Source organism: Aegilops tauschii, chromosome 1 (genome assembly GCF_002575655.3).
Source record: "Aegilops tauschii subsp. strangulata cultivar AL8/78 chromosome 1, Aet v6.0, whole genome shotgun sequence".
Lineage (NCBI taxonomy): Eukaryota > Viridiplantae > Streptophyta > Magnoliopsida > Poales > Poaceae > Aegilops > Aegilops tauschii.
The window spans coordinates 172,266,989-172,278,351 of record NC_053035.3 but is presented as its reverse complement, the minus strand read 5'-3'; positions in this window follow the sequence as shown (position 1 = coordinate 172,278,351).

Genomic DNA, 11,363 nt, shown 5'->3' with positions numbered 1-11,363 from the left:
TGCTGCAGTCCCCGGGCTGGGTTCTGAAGTCCCCGAGCCGGGTGCGACTACGGCAGTCCCCAGGCCGCTTGTCGAAGTCCCCGAGCCGTCTGCTGGGTTCCCCAAGTCAGATCTGACTGCATCAGGGGCAGGCGGTACGAAGATGGAGTCCGATTCTGGAGATGGCTTGACAAACGGTTTGAGGAGGCGTTGGAGAGAGACGCCGGTAGGTATAGCTTGTCGGGTGGAGCCGATCCGTGCCAGGGCATCTGCTTGCTCGTTGTCGGCCCGTGGCACGTGGAGGAACTCGCACCCTTCAAAGTATCCGCTGATTTGCTGGACGAGGAATCGATAGCTCGCCATGTTTGCGTCCTTGGCATCCCAATCGCCAGATGACTGCTGGACCACCAAATCCGAGTCGCCATAACACAGGATCCGGCATATGCCGAGTTCTTTGGCTAGCCGGAGCCCGTGTATGAGTGCCTCGTACTCGGCCACATTGTTGGAGGCGGCAACATGAATTTGCAATGTGTGTCTGAGCTTGTCGCCCTTGGGAGAGGCAAGGATGATGCCGGCTCCCAAGCCGGTGCGCATCTTGGATCCGTCGAAGTGCATCCGCCAATGAGTGGAGTCGGGAGCCGGCGGTAGGTACTGGGTCTCGGCCCAGTCGACAAGGAAGTCGGCCAATGCTTGGGACTTGATGGCGGTGCGGGGCTGGTAGAAGATCGTGTAAGGAGCCAGCGCAATGGCCCACTTAGCCACCCGGCCGGATGCATCCCGGCTGCCTATGATCTCGGCAAGCGGGGCAGTGCATACGACCGTGATGGGATGCTCTTGAAAGTAGGGCTTCAGCTTCTTGGCGGCGAAGTACACTCCATAGCACATCTTCTGGTAATGCGGGTAGTTTTGCTTCGAGGTGGACAATATTTCGCTCAAATAATATACCGGCCTCTGGACTAACTGAGCTCGGCCTTCTTCTGGGCGTTGGGCCACGATGACTGTACTGACCACTCGGCTAGTCGCAACAATGTAAAGGAGCATGGGCTCTTTCTCATTCGGCGCTGCCAGGACAGGCGGTGTGGTCAGCATCTTCTTCAACTCGTGGAAAGCTTGGTCTACTTGGTCGTTCCACTCGAAGTGGGTGGACTTCTTCATGAGTCGGTACAGGGGGAGAGCCTTCTCCCCTAGCCGGCTGATAAAGCGGTTTAGGGAGGCCAGGCACCTGGTAAACTTATGAACGTCTCGCAGCTTGGTAGGAATATCCATTCTCTTTATGGCCTTGATCTTCACTGGGTTGCACTCAATGCCGCGTTCGGAGACCAAAAAGCCTAGAAGCTAGCCGGCTGGTACTCCGAACACGCATTTCTCAGGGTTGAGCTTGATCTGAAATCGGCGCAAGTTGGCAAATGTTTCTCTGAGGTCTTCCAGCAGGGTGCCGCGCTTCTCCGTCTTCACCACAATATCGTCTACATAGACGTGGGCATTTCTGCCGAGTTGCTTGAGGAGGCATTTCTACATGCAACGCTGAAAAGTGGCACCAGCATTTCTTAAGCCGAATGTCATAGTGAGGTAGCAGAAAGCTCCGAATGGTGTGATGAAGGCGGTCTTCAGGCGGTCGGCTGGGTCCAGCTTGATCTGGTGGTAGCCTGAGTAAGCATCCAAGAAACTCAACAGCTCGCATCCGGCTGTGAAGTCTATCACTTGATCGATCCGTGGTAGGGCAAACGGATCTTTGGGGCAGGCTTTGTTGAGGTTGGTGTAATCTATACACATACGCCATTTATTGTTCTTCTTCAACACCAAGACCGGGTTGGCAAGCCACTCTAGAAAAAACACCTCCATAATGAAACCGGCTGCCAGGAGCCGGGCTATCTCTTCTCCTACGATCCTTCTCTTCTCCTCCGACAGTCGGCAGAGAGGCTACTTGACTGGTTTTGCGTCCGCTCGGACGTGTAGCTTGTGCTCGGCGAAATCCTTCGGAACACCCGGCATGTCCTTTGGGGACCATGCAAAGATGTCCCGATTCTCACGGAGGAAGTCGATGAGCTCGCCTTCCTATTTGCTGTCCAGGTTTGCACCAATGACAGCAAACCTCTCCGGGTTTCCGGGTCCAGAGGTATCTTCTTTGTTTCCTTGGCCGGCTGGAAGGAGCCCTGAGCATCATATTCCTTGGGGTTGGGGGACAGGGCCGGCTGCTTGCCGGCCATGGCCACGTCTCGGTCCAGCATCTTCTTCTCTTCAGCAATCATGAGGGACTCGGCCAGTCGGCTGCTGGCCGCTGCGCACTCGGTGGACTTCTTGTAGTCTCCGGCTATGGTGATGATCCCCTTTGAACTTGGCATCTTCATCTTGAGGTAGGCGTAGTGGGGCACAACCATGAACTTGGCCAGGGCAGGTCGGCCAAGCAAGGCGTGGTAAGGGCTCTCTAGATCCACTACTTCAAACCAGATCGCTTCTTGGCGAAAGTGATCCTTGTCTCCGAAGAGAAAATCCATCTTGATCTTGCCGATTGGGGAACAGGACAAGCCGGGTACGATGCCATGGAACATAGTCCGGCTTGGCATGAGTTGCTTCGCCTTGATGTTCAACTTCTCGATGGTGTCGCGGTACAATATGTTGATGCTGCTTCCACCATCAATCAGCACACAGGAGAAACGGGCAGCTCGCCTTTCTGTCACGAGGGTGGCGTCCAACACCAATGCATAAGAGCCGGGAGACGGCATCACCTCTGGGTGATCGGCCCGGCTCCAGCTGATAGGCTTCTCAGACCAATGCATGAACTCGGGGTTGCTGGAGGCGACCGCGTTGACTTCTTGGTGCTGTCGGGGCCGACTGCGCTTGTCTTCAATTTGGCTCGTGAAGACGACGTAGGCGGCGTGCTCATCTGGGAACTCATCTTGAATGGCTCCGACTGCTGGTCGAACTGCCGGCTACTGAGGGGCTGGAGGCGGCGGGCCAGGTGTTGGAGGCGGCAGCAGCCCCTCGCCCTTGGAGATCCGCGTGAGCCAATGGCACTTCCGGGTCGTGTGGTTGGACGGCTTCGCGCCGCTGTGGAACTTGCAGGGGGCATCAAGAGTTTGCTCGTAGGAGAAGGCCGGCTGCCAAGCCGGCCTGCCGCCCTTCTTAGTGGGCGCGGGCCGCTCTTCGGGCTGTTCGTCTTCGACGATGGCTACTTGCCGACTGGTGGAAGGCGGCATAGGGGCCTTGCAATTGTGGTCGTTCTGGTAGGGGCGTTGGTTGGAGTCACCAGCCGGCGTCTTGGGAGCCGGAGCGAGCACCTTTCCAGAGGCGTCCACTCGGAGCTCGGTCTTCATTGAGGAGTCGGCCGTGGCGTACTTGTTTGCTATGATCAGCAGCTCGTCGAGGGTAGTCGGCTCATCACAGAGGAGTCAGTGCTTGAGGAGGGTGCCCTCTCGGCACCGGGTGGTGAAGTACTCTATGGCTTGAACCTCGTGCACCCCCTCGCAGGAGTTGCGGAGCTCGGCCCAACGCGTGAGGTAGTCGCGAGTCGATTCACTGGGCCCTTGGACGCATAAGGAGAGCTGGCGGGGCTTGGGAGGCTGCTTGTATGTGCTGGTGAAGTTGCGAACGAAGACTTCCGTGAAGTCTAGCCAGCTATTGACGCTGTAGGGCTTGAGGCTGTTCAGCCAGGTGCGTGCCGTGCCTTGAAGCATGAGAGGGACATACTTCACGGCAACACGCCTGTTGCCGTTTGCTATGCTGACTGCGGTAGAGTAGTCGATCAACCAATCTTTCGGCTTTACGGAGCCGTTGTATTTTGGCGTGTCTCTTGGGAGTGAGAACCCTTTGGGGAAAGGCTCATCGCGGATGCAGGGGCCAAAGCAAGGCGGGCCGACATCATCTTCTTCTTCTAGCACCAGGGATCGCACTAGGCGGTCGATCCGGTGGCGGGCATCATTCTCGCCGACTCCTTCGCGGTGGCCTAGTCGGCCGCTGAGAGTCGGAAGTGTGACAGGCGCCGGGGTGGGATATCTCTCCCCACGAGGCGGCGGGGGGGGGGGAGGCGGATTGCCTTGTCGTTCCACCGCTCGGGGGCGGCCTTCTGCATCGCGCTCAATGGTGACCCGAGTCCGACTGCGGCTAGCAGCCGGCTCCTTGTCTTTTCTTGCGCGGGCGCCGCTTGCAGTCGGCGTCCGGGATGTCGCGGCGTGCTCTCGGCGTGGGGGAGGACTTTCAGCGCGGGCGCCGGCTTCATGCCGTTCTGCGGCCGCGTCGATCAGCTGCTGGATGCGTCTAGTCATGTAGGGGAGCTCATCGGCCCCCAGCCCGTTCAGCTCGTCTACGGCCGCCTGAGTGGCACGCAGGTTCTCGAGTGGCGTGGCGTAAAATGGGCGGTCTGCTCCCAGCATGTTGGCGATGGCCGCGCCGCGCTTCTTGGCGAGGCCTGCTCGGCTCGGCCCACCAGGAGGCGGCGTACCAAAGGCGGCGTGGTCGACTTCGCGCTGGTGAGCCTCAGTGAGGCGTCTCATGGATGCTATCTTCTGGCCCTCGGCGATGAGGGCGAGGCGGCGTGCCTCCAGAGTCTTGGTGTCTGTGTCGGCCGGGATGGGGACGGACAAGTCGTGCAGTGCCGCTTGTAGGGCGTCGTGGGCGTTCATGCCCGAGACGGCGCCGTGGCTGATGACCAGCACCTCAGTGACAGCGCTGCTACCACTGTCGGCTCGAGGGAGAGGGTCGTCGATGATCACCACGTTGGTGGGGAAGGCGTCAAGCGATGCCGTGTCGGAGTCGACAAGCATCGGGTCGGTGGAGCCGACCGACTCCAAGTCCACAGCAAGCTCGCTGGAGACGCGAAGCTGGTCGAGGCGGCTCTCGGGGCAGTCTGTGCCCACGTCGGACGCAGGCTCGTCGGAGATGCGAGCCTCGCCAAGAAGATCGGTGAGGCAGCACCCCGCGCAGGCGTCGTTGATGCCTTGCAGCGCGTAAGGGCAAGCGCCATCGGGCGTAGCGGGCTGGCTACGCTCGCAGGGGAGGAAAAGGGTTCCCGTCCAGAACAGGTCTCCGGACGACGGTGCACCTGGCCCCACGGTGGGCGCCAAATGTCGGGTGGTAGGGGCGACATATGCCAACGGGTGGCTTATCATTGTGGGAGCCAGTAAGACATCGCCGGTGCCTGGAAACGGGATAAGGCGAAGACATGCACGCCAGCGAATCTTACCCAGGTTCGGGGCTCTCCGTGAAGATAACACCCCTAGTCCTGCTCTGCGGGGTCTCCGCATGATCACTAGATCAACACAAGTAGCTACAAGTGCTCCTTGAGCTGTTTGGCTAGAGGAGGAAGAAAGGCAAGGCTAGCTCTCCTCTTCCCTCTACGTGGTGGCTAAAACTATCTTGGAGATCCACCCTTTGCATGGGTGCCCTGGGGGGTTTATATAGGCCTACCCCCCAGGCATACAATGGTAATCCGGCTGGGTGCGGGTCCCAGCCGTCAGTGTCTGTGCTCGCCGGCTTCTCCGCCGGCCGCTGGGGCCCGCCGACAGGTGGGTCCCGCCGGCTGCCGGCCTCTTGGTCGACAGGCCGGTCCCACCGCCTGGGGGCCTTGTCGGCGGTTTGTTACTATTGCCTCGCCCCTGATGACGAGGGCTTTGTCGAGGTAAGCGTGGCTACAGTGCCGCCGCCTGGCGGGCTCTCACTGTAGCCTCACCTCGTCTTGTCTCCTTAATGATGCACATACTTTGAGGGAGGGAGGTAGCGGGCTATTGGGAGCTGGCTACGCCTCAGGCCGACTAGGGGAGGCCTCGCCGCCTTCGAACGTCTCTCTGGCTGAAGGGGCCCGCCGCCCGCGGGCCGTACTGGCGCCTGTCGTGGGTGACGTCACGGTCAACATGGCAACAGTGCCGCGCCGGACGAGGGATGGCTGACCCGTACGACGCACTGTGGCCATGCATGCTCCGGGATTCGGGGGTGGCATGCTGTACTGTGGCCACGCCCCGTCTCATCATCGTTATGTGGGCGCAGCTCTGGTGGGTGCAGTCTTTGCCGGCTTCCGGGAGTCGGTCTTCTTGTGGCCGGCTTCTGGGAGTCGGTCTACTTATGGCCGGCTTCTGGGAGTCGGTCTACTTATGGCCGGCTTCCGGGAGTCGGCCATCTTATGGTTATCTTCGGGAAGGTTTTTGGAGGTCGGGTCGCCTTCCGGTAGTCGGCCTGTGAGATAGTCGACCAGGGGAAGGTGGCCCTGTGTTTTGGATACTTGAGGGCCCAATCGGCCTGATAATTTTTCAGAGAGCCAGGGGGAGTCGGTTAGGCTACCCGTGGCCATTTACTCCGACAATATGATATGATTATACCAATATGATATGGTATCTATGCAATGGAAGGTGTAGATCACTAATGTGCACAACTAACGTTGCCGGCAATACTCAAAGTCTAGTCTCGTAAGGCAAGTGACGCAAAATGGGCTAGGGGTTATCAATGTAATGGCAAGGAGAATATACAGTGGTGTCGTCGAGGTTACCGTCAATGGTTTGTCAATGGTGAAGTGGTGAATGTTGATGATGACCTCGAGGCGATGATGAGTGGCGGTGTTCTCGATGTGGAACCGTTCCTAATTAGCCGAAACACCTTAGGAAACAAAAAAACCGCGAACTCAAAATCTCAAATGTCAAAATGGTGGTAGCGTAAAGCGGTGGTTGTTTTGCGGAAGCTCAATGCAATGATGGGTTGTGGGACGCAATGCGGAAGTGGAGGGTGTCGGTGTCAAAACCGGCGGATCTCGGGTAGGGGGTCCCGAACTGTGCGTCTAAGGTCGATGATAACAGGAGATAGGGGACACGATGTTTACCCAGGTTCGGGCCCTCTCTATGGAGGTAATCTTGATGAATATGAGTATTACAAGAGTTGATCTACCTCAAGATCGTAATGGCTAAAACCCTAGAAGTCTAGCCTGTATGACTATGATTATGATTCTTTGTTCCTATGGACTAAGACCTCCGGTTTATATAGACACCGGAGGTGACTAGGGTTGTACAAAGTCGGTTACAGAGAAAGGAATCTTCATATTGGGACGCCAAGTTTGCCTTCCACGCCAAGGAGAGTCCCATCCGGACACGGGAGATAGTCTTTGGTCTTGTATCTTCGTAGCCCATCAGTCTGGCCCACGTACCATAGTCCGGACGCCCGAGGACCCCCGAATCCAGGACTCCCTCAGTAGCCCCTGAACCAGGCTTCAATGATGAGGTGTCCGTCGCGCAAACTGTCTTCGACATTGCAAGGCGGGTTCCTTCTCCGAATACTCCAACACAGTCTTCGGAGGGAAAACTTTTCGGCATTGCAAACATGTCCGGCTCTGCAAAATAAATACCGCAGAGCAAATAGTATTTTGTGAGTCCAATCTGCTGACAACTTTTCTGCAACGTGATATCACGTCACCACCTGGTTATTATATCAAACCGTTTTTTTCGCCCGTCGCCCCATGTTCCGAGACACGGTTTCATTGGCACGTCTTGTCGAAGCAGAGATCGTGTCCCCCTATTGCGGGATTCTCATCAATACGGGCGTGGGTATCCCAACCGTCCTGTTGGCATGATTCCTTAAGAACAGGCAGGTTTTAGGGCTTAGGAGGAGGCGTTCAGTATTCATTGCCTTTATAAAGGGACTAAGACTCGTCTTGTTCCTTCACGCCAACCCTTCTCCAGCCTCGAGCTCCAACACCCAAGGTTCAATCTAATTGTTTCGAGCTTCCCAGTCATGTCCGGAACCGGATCTCAAGGTTGGTGGATGGCTTCTTCTATCACAGAGGAGGATATTACGAAGCTCCGGGCGGCCACATACCTGACCGCGGAAATCCCCCACAGGCTTCCTGCTCAAGGGCAGGTTATTCCTACTCCCAGATCCAGCGAGAGGGTCGTATTCATCTCCCACTTCCTCCGATGGCTAGGGTTTGCTCTCCACCCCTTCGTTCGAGGGCTCATGTTTTATTACGGGCTAGATTTTCACGACCTGGCTCCGGACTCCTTTCTTCACGTCTCGGCGTTCATTATCATATGTGAAGCCTTCCTCCGTATTCCCCCACACTTCGGCTTGTGGCTCAAGACCTTTAATGTGAAGCCGAAGGTAGTCAATGGGAAACAAGCGGAGTGCGGTGGTGCTACGGTGAGAAAACTTATCAACGCTTTTTGGCTAAAAGGACCCTTCACAAAATCTTCCGACTTATGGCAGCGGGAGTGGTTTTACATCACTGAACCCCGCAGCACCAAGTGGGCAGCTACACCCGCGTTCTGATCTGGCCCTCCAATTCAGCTCGCATCATGGATCAATAAGGGGTTGGACTGGGGATCAATCGATGAAGTGCAGACTCTGCAGAGCCGCATCCGAAGCCTTATTCAGAAGGACATCGGACTTATCAACGTAATCCAAGTAATGCTAGTCCGCCGAGTCCTACCATGCCAACGACGGCCTCTTCACCTGTGGGAGTTCAATCCGGAAGGACCACAAACCCTTCAGCACTTCTTCAGCACATCACACAAAGGAATGTGGAAATTATTCTTCGGGGCACGAAAACAGTGGCCAGATACTACAGAGGACGTCGGCCTTGACTGCAACCATCCGGATACCTCGGTAAGCACTCGACTCTCGAATACAGCTTAGATAAGCATCTCATAATAAGATACTGAGAAAACCATCTTCTTCCAGGGCTGGATAAAGAAGGCGGAGCGAATTAGGTGTTCGCCTCCTCTTCCCGAAGACTCAGCTAGTCCCGTGCTAACAAGGATGCTGGTCCCGGCGCCATACCAGGCGCCGGTGGAAGAGGACAATGAGGAGAGCGGGGGAGCCAAAGGTGGCTTCCATCCCGGAGGTAAACCACACACTGTGTCCGGGGAGATTAAGGCTCCCTCTTCCGAAGACAAAAGAGAAGGACAAGCTGACATCCTTTCTCCCTATGGTAAGAAAAGGACCGCCTCCGAAAATTGGGAGGTAAGGGCTCCTAAGCGAGGCAAGACGCCCCTATCGGGCGGTTCAGGCTCGGAAGGTGACGTTGTCGCACAATTCCTTCGTAAGGACAAGCCTCCAGCCGAATCATAAGTGAACAAAGGTGTTTTAAACGTATCCCGTTCCTTTTCTCGTTACCAAGGTAACATCTAGAATATGCATTTTGTAGTCCGGCACACAGTCTTCCTCAACAATCCTCCTCCTCGGGGGACCTTCTTCCAAAGATGATGGAAAGCGAGACGCCTCCACAAGCTTCCTCGCCCAATAGGGCGGATGACGTCGAGGTGTCGTCCCGGAGGATCTCTCCCGATCAACAGAGGATAATGGAGACAACGCCCCAAGGTGAAACTTCGGCCGCCCAGGGTCTGAAGTGTGTGGTCCCTACGGGGGCTAACAATAAAGGCTCCGGACTATCCGGTTTACAGCCGGTGACGACTCTAGGGTCGAGCAGACATATCCTTTCAAAGGGATTCTGTACTCCCGCAGCTGCTTCCAGGAATCCGGAGGCGCCAGATACACTGATGGACATGTTGCGGTATTCGTCAATCTCAGAGGAGCATCGTACCTTGATGGGTACGGTGGTTGAGAGGATTCTGTCCGTGAAAAGCGGTTGAATGAAGCCTTCATGGGCCTGCTAAGAGGCTTTGAGGTATGTAATGTTATATTTTCGATTGTGCTCTATACGCAAAATGCACCTGTGTCCAAAGGGAGGCAATCAGAGGATCGAAAAAGATGTCCCCAGGAAATAATCTAATTACTTGAAACACAGGCTGTTACCTCCATGACGACTGCCCACGCTACAGAGGTTGCAGGTCTAGAGCACAAACTTGATGTGGCGGATAACGACATCACGCTTATTAACAGGCGACTCGACGAGGCGCAAGGTATGTGTTAGAGTATGTATATAGAATAACATGAGCATGAAGCTAGAATTATATTCTGAGACATGCGTATCTGCAGATGGTGCTGCCGCGGTTGAGACCTTTGGGCTGAACTTGCCCGAGCCAACGAGCAAGCCCGGATGAGTAATGTGTCTGCCAAGAAGGCAGCTGGTGAGTTAGAAGCCGGACAGGCTGCTTAGCGCCAGTGTGAGGAGAGAATGGCCACTATGGCGCGCGAGCTGAAGGAAGCCACTGTCCAGTGCGAATTCCTCGAGAGGGATAACAAAGCCAAAGCGGCCGATCTCGACAAGGCCTTACAAGAGGCGAGAGAAGCACGATCTGAGTCTAGAGCGGCTCGGGAAGAGATCCGGCAAGCTGGGGAGATTGCGGCCGGTAAGCCTTTCTTATTATAGACTTAATTCAGCGATCCGAAGTATTCCTCGCTTAATCAAATGTGGAGCTCTCCAGACGCCTTTTTGGACTTGCCGAAGAGCGCCTCCGATGCGGCGCAGTTTTATGAAGCGCAAGAAGGGTATGCAACGGAGAAGCTCTTCTGGTCACAATTCGGCACGCCGAAGCGCCCGCTATTGCTGAACAACAGATGGCCCAATGGGCCGAGCTCCACAAGATATCTGGTTCTGCCATGAAGGATGTCGTAGTCCGGCTATGGCTGACTGAGCCAGTTCCGAAGAGTTATTTCAGTTTGGTGCAGCGACTAGTTGATGCGGTGCCGCGTATCGACGCCGTTAAGCGGTCAACGTGCATTGAGGGTGCACGGATGGCCCTTGCCCGTGTCAAGACGTACTGGGCGAAGATGAAGGCCACCGATATTGCAGCAAAAAGTCCACCCAAGGGCAAGGAGCATCACACGCCAGAGCATTATTTCGAGGATGTCTTAGAGGGTGCCCGCTTGATAGAGGGTCAGTGCTCGAAAGAGATGATATTCGAGTGAAATGTATTGAAATTGTAAAAACAATATTACGATATTTTAAGGCTATGCCTAGAAGTTTTGGCTCCTCCTGTGCGGCCATTTTTGTATAATCTGAAAGTTTTCCAATCGTCGGCTTCAGCCCCCTCGCATAAAATACGGGGGTGTTCGGAAAAGCACTTGATCACTCTTGACCCAACGTCTTGGTCCGTGAAGGAGGTGTCAATGCGGTGAACTAGGCAATCGAACTATAGGGCTTTAGCACTTTCACTTAGCCATAGGAGTTTGACGGTGCGTCAGCGATATAGCCCCTGGTATGTACGCAGTTATCCGAATATGGTGCATTACATGGGTGACCAGAAGAACGGTCCTTCGTGTAATACGGAAGGAATCGCGAAAGATTCTAATAATTCATCGAGTGGTTGACCAGCTCTCGCCGCATCATGATAGTCAGTTTTCGGCTTTCTCTACTGAGGTGCTCATCCGGATAAACCGGGACACAATCACTGTAGTTCTCCCTTTACTACCCTAGCCGATATAGCTGAACGTAAGGTAGTAAGCACAGGAGCCGGGCAACCCAACTATTGACCAAAGACATGATTCGGAGCTGATGCATATAAGGCCAA